Consider the following 8,376-nt stretch of genomic DNA (forward strand, 5'->3'; position numbering starts at 1 on the left):
AGTACACTGTTAGTGTCCATAGACTCATAGAATGGTTTTGGGTTGAAAGGGACTGTGAAGATCATCTAGTTCCAACCTGCCTGCCTCAGGCAGGGACACTTTTCACTAGACCAGGTTCCTCAGAGCCCCATCCAGCCTGGCCTTGAACATTTCCAGAGATGGGTTGTCAACAACTTCTCTGGGCAACCTGTTCCAGTGCCTCACCACCCTCAGAGTAAAAAATTTCTTCCCATAATATCTAACCTAACCCTACTCTTGGCTGGGAGCCATTTCCCCTCATCCTATCACTACATGCTTTTGTAATTCCTCTCCAGCCTTCTCGTAAGCCTCCTTTAGGTCCTGGAAGGTTCTAGTAAGTCTCCTTGGAGCCTTCTTCAGGCTTAACAATCCCAACTTTCTCAGCCTGTCTTCACAGGAGAGGTGCTAGAGGTGCTACAGCCCTCTGATCATCTTTGTGGCCCTTCTCAAAGGTGAGACAGTTGGGATTGCCTGGGTATGTTTTTTCAGAAGATTAAAAAAAAGTGGATATTCCTGGAAACCCTCCTATAGTGTGCATAGCCTGACAAGTGAAGGAAGGAATCCAGTCTGTGCTTGATGTTCTTTTGATACTGTTTCACAAATCATTACTATAATTATTAGTCCTTTCAATAGTTTCAAAAGCCATTTATATTGCAAAACAAAGCCTGCCACTATAGAACACCTACTTTTAGTTAAACAGCAATGACTAAACTTGCTATATGAACTTTTTCCTAAAGATCTTTTATTACTGGTTTTGGGCAGAATTCAGTCAGTTTGTGGCTCTAGGAAAAATCTGATATCCCTGTTAGCATGGAGCTCCCTTGCACCAGATAATGATAATTTGAGCACTTAACTAACCTCTCTTGGTTATTCCTTAGACAAATCACCCTGATTTTATCATGTTTAAGACTCCTACAGAGTTCATGGCTTAATTTTTGAGAGGCCCGTAATAGGAATATTTATACATCTAGTATATAGGATTCTGAAATCCTTGCTTTTTTATCCAGTAGCTTGATAAACGCATGGGCTAAAGAGGAATTTCAAAGCAGATTGTATTCTCCTGCCAGTTTCTTCAGTATGGAGTACTTTGTAAAGAGTCTTAAAACTGTTACTGTACAAGTTGCATTTTACTGCCTGAAACTTTGCAGTTTCTGTAACACATTTCAAGTGTGGATATCAAGTCTGTGTGAAATTGCTGATTTGAAGCAATACAGGTTAAACGGTTGTTTTTAATTATTGGTTATTGTTAGTGGTAGACAAAGATTTTTGTTAAAGGTTGGTTCTCCTCAGTTTGTAACCCTTAAAATACAGATTTGTAACTACATATAGCTTTTTACCTTATATTTGGTTCTTCCTTCTGACTTAATAAAAATACACTGAATTCACTTTTAAACAACTTTGCAGCTTGTTAGACAGTTCTTTAGATTGCTGATTTTTTTATGTTATGATGGTAAATATGCTGACTGGTATTTGTTTCCTTTTTTCTCTCCTCACTTTGTGTCAAACTGAGTTTTGCTAGTAATGCAATGCAACACTTTAAAGTTACAAGTTATGTAAAGTATGCTGAATGTGCTGCATACATAGGCAAAAAGTTAACAAATGTTATTAATTTAAAATTAACTGATGAAATAAATGAGATATCTTCTGTAGTTAGTTGAGTTGTGCAGAGGTTTCTCATCATTGTCTCCTTTCTTATACCAAACCAAATGGGTTTCAGGCTGTAATTTTATGATTACTCTGTGTTAATGGTGCTGTCCTGAAAAAAAAACCCACACAACCACAAAAATCACAGTTGTGCTTGCTCCAATGCTTCTCACGCTGGCTGAAGAAAATACTCAGGTTAAACATAACCAGGTAGTGTTAGATTATGTAAAATTGAGATCATGATCAGCTACAATATCATCCTCTTATAGCCTTGTTCCTACTTCTTCGCTAGGAAAGAATAAAACTCATACTTTGTTTATTAGTATTGTATTACTTTCAAATTAATCAGAGTAATTGATATGAAATTGAATAAAATAAATATGGTACCTGCGAAAAAACTATTAGCATTGCAAGTGATTTTTATCAGTTCAGCACAAATGGATTCTGCATGCTTTGTGGTAATTCTTCTAGATTTATGGTGCAGTTCTCCTTAAAACTGTGACAGTTTCTTAGCAATAGATTATAGTACATTTAGGACTCAACATATGTTGTCATAACTTGAAATGTAACTATAACTACATTTTTCCTTTAACTGCAAATTATCTTACGTGCTTACCTGAATTGGGCTCTTGCAGCCTAAAAGATTGTACTCCTTTCCTATTCTAAGACCTTTCTCCAATATTCTCAGTATTCTCCTTGCCATTGGTGTCCCTCTCTGTTTAATGTCTTCTCAAAATGCCACCTTTTATTCAGCTTCTGAATTTAGCTACTTATGTTAAGACTATGTTATGGCTACTCTGCTGACAGAGGTTTCTAAACTTGGGCTAGTAGCCAAGCCAGGTGCCCCCAGATTTGTTTCTGAAGTGAAAAGTTGCTGCACAAACCTACTGCACCTTAGAAGCTGAAGTGCAATACCATGGAAGTAGGGCTGTGAGGTTCCTGGAACAAAATGCCACAGGATCAAACAGAACCTTGTTTTTCCCTCTAGGTTTATGATACTGTGACACTACCAGCTCAAGGAGTTGTTTGTGCTTTGTTTTGCAGAGTGAATATCCACACTAGCTCTTGCAGGGTTTACCTGACTGATGGGTACTTTGACAAGCTGTTTCCACCTGACAGTGTTTTCCTATTCACCTGAGGGCATGCTGCAGTGGAGCCAAAAGTGTTTGGTAGTACCTTCATCTCAGCAGGACCAGGAAAGAGTTGCAGAGGCTTTGTGCTTCATTCCTGCTGCCTCTTGTTGGTGCAATCCCAGCCATCCCAGTTTGAGTAATACCACATCCTTTTGAAGTTTAAATAGAAAACGTCCATGTCCCAAAATGTCTGTCAGGAACTCCTGACATTCTGGACTCTGATTTCAAGTAAATGATAGATGGTTTAAGCTAGAAAAGCTAATAAGTTATACTAAGCAAAATCGAAACACTTGTCCCAAAAAAAAAAAAACGCCTGCAATTGTTCCAGTCTGATTCAAGTAGAAATGGTGCTCTTCTTCCTTGTAGAGTGCTGCAGCATTTTTTAACTTGGTGAGAGAATTGGATATGATTCCCAGGGCTCCAGATGGCACCTGCCAGATGGAAGCTCATATTGTCTTACGATGGTGGCATTGATGGCATGGTGTTTGAGAATGTAATAACATTTTGTGATGGATTTTCTTACTAGATAAAGTAAGTGGTCAAGTACTTGCATGCATTGCAGTGTATGCCAAAATATTTTAATCTGGTGAAAAGGTCACCCTTATGGGGATGGGATGGCAGAGTTTGGTTTCTTTTTCTTCCTTCATTGAATGTGTAAATCCCTCAGATTTGCTTAGACCAGAGGAGTATTATTGGCTTCTATAAACAATTTCTCCTTCCCAGAAATGTTATCCAGGTGCATTGCTCTGCACAGAGTTACAATTTGAAATGTGTATGTAGTTTTGCTCCAGAATCTTTGTTGAAAAGCACTGGGCCTTGTTGCCTGAGTTTCTATAAGCAAGATCAAGGATCAGGAAGTTCTGTCTTTATAAAGAAAATGGATGTTAAAGAAACTTAGAATCAAAGAATCATTTAGGTTGGAAAAGACCTTTAAGGTCATTGAGTGCAAACATTAACCCAGCACTGCCAAGTCCATTGCTAAACTATGTCCCTAAGTGTCACATATACACATCTTTTAAATACCTCTAGGGATGGTGAATCTACTACTTCCCATGGGCAGCCTGTTCCAATGACTGACAAGCCTTTCAGCAAAAGAAATTTCCTAATATTAAATCGAAACCTCCTCTGGTGCAACTTGAGGCTATTTCCTCTTGTCATGTAGCTTGTTTGGGAAGAGACTGACCTCAACCTAGCTACAACCTTCTTTCAAGCAGCTGTAGAGAGTGACCAGACCCCTCTGAACCTCCCTCTTCTCCAGGCTAAGCAGCCCCAGCTCCCTCAGACACTCCACATAGGACTCACTCTCCAGAGCCTTCCCCAGCTCCGTTGCCCTGCTCTGGACTTGCTCCAGTACCTCGATGTCTTTCTTGTCATGAGGGGCCCAAAACTGGACACAAGATTTGAGGTGTGGCCTCGCCAGTGCCCAGTACAGAGTGACAATCACTGCCCTGGTCCTGCTGGCCACACTATCCTTGATTCAAGCCAGGCTGCCATTGGCCTTCTTGACCACCTGGGCACACGCTGGGCCTATGTTCACCTGCTGTCCCCAGGTCCTTTTCCGCTGGGCCACTTTTCAGCCACTCTGCCCCAGCCTGTAGCACTGCATGGGATTGTTGTGACCCAAATGCAGGACCCAACATTTTGCCTTGTTGAACCTCAGACTGTGGGCCTTGGCCCATCAATCCAGCCTGTCCAGATTCCCCTGCAGAGCCTTCCTACCCTCCTGCAGACAAACACTCCTGCTCGCCTCAGTGTTGCCCATGAACAGACTGAGGATGTGCTCAATCCCTTCATCTGCATCGTCAATAAAGATCTAGAACAGGACTGGTCCCAGTGCTGAGCCCTTTGGAACCCCTTGTGACTTACCAACAACTGGACGTAGCACCATTCATCACCACTCTCTGGGATTAGCCCTCCAACCAGTTTTTTACCCAGTGAACAGTGCACCTGTCCAAGCCATGAGCAGCTGGTTTCTCCAGGAGAATGCTGTGAGAAGGGTGTAAAAGACTTTGCTGAAGTGCAGATGACACAAACCAAAGCCTTTCCTTCTTCTCTAAGTGGATCACAAGGTCACAGGAGATCAGGTTGGTCAACCCATGCTGGCTGGGCCTAATTCCCTGGTTTTCCTGCACTTGCTGGCACTCAAGATGAGCTGCTCACTAACCTTCCCCAGCACCAAGGTTACACTGACAATCCTGTAGTTCCCCAAATCCGTCCAGCCCCTCATACAGATGGGTGTCACATTTGTTGACTTCCAGTCAACTCAGACCTCACTGGTTAGCAGGAGCTGCTGGTAAATGATGGATAGTGGCTTACTGAGCATTTTCATCAGCTCCCTCTGTACCCTTGGATGGATCTCGTCTGGCCCCACAGAATTGTGTTTGTCTAAGTGGTGTAGCAGGTTGATGACCATCTCCCCTTGGATTCTGGGAGCTTCATTCTGCTACCTGTCCCCGTCTTCCAGCTCAAGGGGCCATATATTCCAAGAACAACTGGATTTACGAATAAAGACTTCAGCAAAGAAGGCATTAAGTATCACAGACTGAGCTCTAGCCAAAGCTATCTGGTTTTCCCCAGTGATTCATGTTTTGCATATGGGGACAGCCTGCTTTTCTGCCTTCAACATTTCCCTGTTGAAGAATGATCAGCCTTCCTGGACCCCTTTGCCCCCCAGGACTGCCTTCCAAGGGACAATGTTAATCAGTCTCCTAAACAGGCCAAAGCCTGCCCTCCAGAAGTCTAAAGTGCAGCTCTGCTGACCCGCTTCCTTACTTGTCTGGGAATTAAAAACTCTATCAGTGATCTCTGTATCACAAGATAGGATTTGGAGACTGAATGCAATGTAATATCACACAACTGTAAGTGAAGCACCATCACCCATCCAGAGCAAAGATGAATTATGTCTCTTTGGATGGAAGATGAGCAAATTACCTTATTCTCAGCTTGAAGGTATTTAAAATTCTAGAACTGAGAATATTTTTTCACACATTTTAAGGCACACATCTGCTCTGGGAAATCATAATGAAAAGAAGATGGCAGCAGTTTTTGTCCTTCTCAATAATATCTAGATTAAATTATTTCAATCAGGAGTACTCTCTTTTTTTAAGAAAGTCACTATTTATTACATTCTTTAGAGCCCACCTTTCCCCTTCTCTGTCCATCTCTGCCCCTGTGTGCTGGATGGGCCTGGTATGTACAAAGCAGAGAGATGCTGTCCTGGATAGATCCTTCACTTCTACATCAGAGTTTGTCATGCATAATGCTGGTCTTAACACTGCATAACTATTCTATTTTATTAATAGAATCATAGAATGGCCTGGGTTGGAAACTTTAAACATCATCTAGTTTCAATTCTCCCACCGTAGAGAGGGGAATTTGTCTTCCTTTCACTAGACCAAGTTGCTCAGAGCTCCATCCAACCTGGCCTTAAATGCTTCCAGGGATGGAGCATCTACAACTTTTTGGAGTTCTATTCCAGTGCCTCACCACCCTCACGGTAAAGATTTTCTTCTGTTCTATTCTCTTCCCTGAACTCACCATTAGTTGAATAAAAATTACATCTTTATTTGCATGAAATGCCAGGGATTTATCAGCTACAAAAACCCCTTTCAAGAAGACAAATCAAAAGGTTGCAAGAGGAAACAGGATTTTATTTTCCTGAAACTGTTTCAGAGTTGATGCTCACAAGTATTAAAACAATGTGCATGTGTGGTCAGGCAGGCTTATAGCATTTCAGAAACCTCTTGCATTTGTTGCAGGGAGTGTTTATATTGCTGGTGTTAATTAACACTAATGTGTCTAGTCTGAGGGTTTACTTATTGCATTACTACTTGAATGCAACACTTCACTGATTGCTGCTTAATTCCATATTGCTGACAGATCAATAAAGCATTTTGATCCCAATTTGGTTTACAGTTCTGTGGATTGAGAAGGTTTTCCCTGCAAAACTCAGGAAAAACAAGAGTTTAAAAAAGCTCAGCTAAGGATCACTTAAGGGTACTGTATAGAAGGCAGATATTCAGAGACTGATAATCACTCTGGCAATGTTGTTCACATCCTAGAAATGCAAAATGACTGTTGATCTCTCCCCCAGTAAGGCTTATTTCTTGAGTGGTCTTCAGAGAAAAAGGGAGAGTCACTGTGTTTGTTGTTGGAGATGTTGCTGTAGGCTGCAGAAGCCCCAGCTGGGCTCCCATCTGAAATTAGAAAATTTTTGTGCTTGTTTGAACAAACTGTTCTTTTAGGCACAACACCGTTATTACATTCAAAACAACAGTAGAAAATGCTCCTGTTTCTGCCCACTCCTGGAACAAAATGAGCAAAATCACTTCTCAGAAATCACTGGGGGAAAGTATCTACACACAACTACCCACATCTATATCTATCTATATATCTGTATCTATATTTATATATCTCTATCTACCTACGTGTCTATATCTGTGTATATAGATATATGTATATATAGATATATGTAAATATATGTATATATATTTATATATATACCCATCTGCAAACAAGCCCTGACATTACAGCAGTACTGGTAAGTCCAGTTGAAGGTTTGTGCCGAAGACACCAGTTCAACTCACCAGCACTGCAGCCAAGGCAGAGGGAGACAAGCTGGATGGAACTGCAGCAGCAATGCTACTGCAGGAGAGGAGCAAAATTAAAAGCAGGAAACAGGAGAAGCCATGAAAGGACACTTTGCTGATTCATGCTATATCCTGAACTGGTTCTCAGGGAAAAGGCATGACCTTCTCTATAATTTTTGCAGGTACTGAATCAGTTTTGCACATAGAGTTGCACGCCTGTTCTATATCATCACAGGAAAGGAGCTGTTACAGAAAATTGGGTGGGGTCTAATGATTCTACCAGACCCTACTGTAATGCAAGACTTTGTGTTCAGTGGATTGTTTACCATCATTTGAAATTATTGACCTGAAACCAAAAAACCCTGCAAAAGAGCATGTCTTAATGTTTCAGAAAAGCTGAAATCATAGATACATAAAGGAATCTTCTTTGTGTAACAAAGAAATTATAGTTTTATTAATTAATTTTTTAATCATATGAACAGAGTTGCAGTTTGGGTTTTCAGTTAATTTTCATTTATTTGATTAATTGAAAAAAAATACAAAACAGACACACACATACACCTGTAAAACTAGAAAGGAGAAATTTTTCACCAGGGCAAGGAAGGCAATCTGCCTATATGCTGAACCTTTAAACTTGATACTCCAACAGTTGTACTAAGCCACATATCCTGTGAAGGCAGTAAAATCAGAGATTCAAGGGAGAAACATCATCTCACATTGGTGTCACAGACATTTTGCAGTTGTTGCAGGAACATAACTGTCTGTTACTCGGCAGCATTTCTGATTATTCTCTATGATTCCATCTACTGCAGCTGATTAATCTGCAGTTTTGGATGTTGTTGCTAAATATTTCTTGATTTTGACAAGTCACAGCACAGTCGATTTTCTAGTAAATGCATTTCTCTGAATTCAGGATTTTATATTTGGCAACTCCCTCATTTCTCTCACTGCAGTGTAAAATCCAGCAAAGAAATAGGTCAGTGCAACTCTCT

Source organism: Agelaius phoeniceus, chromosome 1 (genome assembly GCF_051311805.1).
Source record: "Agelaius phoeniceus isolate bAgePho1 chromosome 1, bAgePho1.hap1, whole genome shotgun sequence".
Classification (NCBI taxonomy): domain Eukaryota; kingdom Metazoa; phylum Chordata; class Aves; order Passeriformes; family Icteridae; genus Agelaius; species Agelaius phoeniceus.